Consider the following 901-nt stretch of genomic DNA (forward strand, 5'->3'; position numbering starts at 1 on the left):
CCCGGCACGGCACTGCAAAAATTTCCTGGACGTCCGGGCTGGGCTTATGCTTTCAGGCTGCCCTGTCTGGTTTACCGTATCTAGGTCGCCCTGAGCTGAGGCATCGAGCGGGAAGTATAGGTGGCATTTGCGAGAACCTTCTTGTGTAATGCTGTCTCAGGCAGTGCTCCCCTCACCTTAGAGGGTTGTATTTGAGCTTGCCTCTCCTGTTTGGCCCAGTACTTCTGGGTATCTGTGAGCAGATGCTTTGAAAACTCTTAAATCCATACTATGGTAAATGCACACGTTAAGCTTTTTCGCACTTTCTAAAAATCCACATAAGTGGTAAGTGTGCACGTTATGCTTTGCGCACTTTCTAAAATCCACATAAGTGGTAAGTGTACACGTTATGCTTTGCGCACTTTCTAAAATCCACATAAGTGGTAAGTGTACACGTTATGCTTTGCGCACTTTCTAAAATCCACATAAGTGGTAAGTGTACACGTTATGCTTTGCCCGCTTTTCTGAAATCCTGTATGGTAAGGGTTACGCGTTATTAACCTTGTTCCCTTTCTCTGAGGTGGTTTAGACCCCGGTACCTTGGGCTCCACTCATCTAGTGTGTCTTTGTCGACACATTCTGGAAGCATCGCTCCCCTCACCATTGAGGGTAATTGTGAGCATGGTGCTTTCTTTTGAGCGTTTAATTCTCTCTGAGGAGTTGGATTCCTCGCTCCATGGGCTGTTCTCGTGGTAGTGTTGAGCAGTGCTCCCCTTTTATCGAAGGGTTACCTGGAATGAGCACACTACTTCTCTGAATTCGCAGTTCTCCTCTCACATGAGAAGTGGAGTTCTCTGTTTTTCCAGAGCACCTGGAACCAGCAGCATCAGGCGAATTAGGCCCTTCCTCTGCCTCTCTGATG

This window comes from Sinocyclocheilus anshuiensis, unplaced genomic scaffold (genome assembly GCF_001515605.1).
Source record: "Sinocyclocheilus anshuiensis isolate Anshui unplaced genomic scaffold, SAMN03320099.WGS_v1.1 scaffold687, whole genome shotgun sequence".
Taxonomy (NCBI): domain Eukaryota; kingdom Metazoa; phylum Chordata; class Actinopteri; order Cypriniformes; family Cyprinidae; genus Sinocyclocheilus; species Sinocyclocheilus anshuiensis.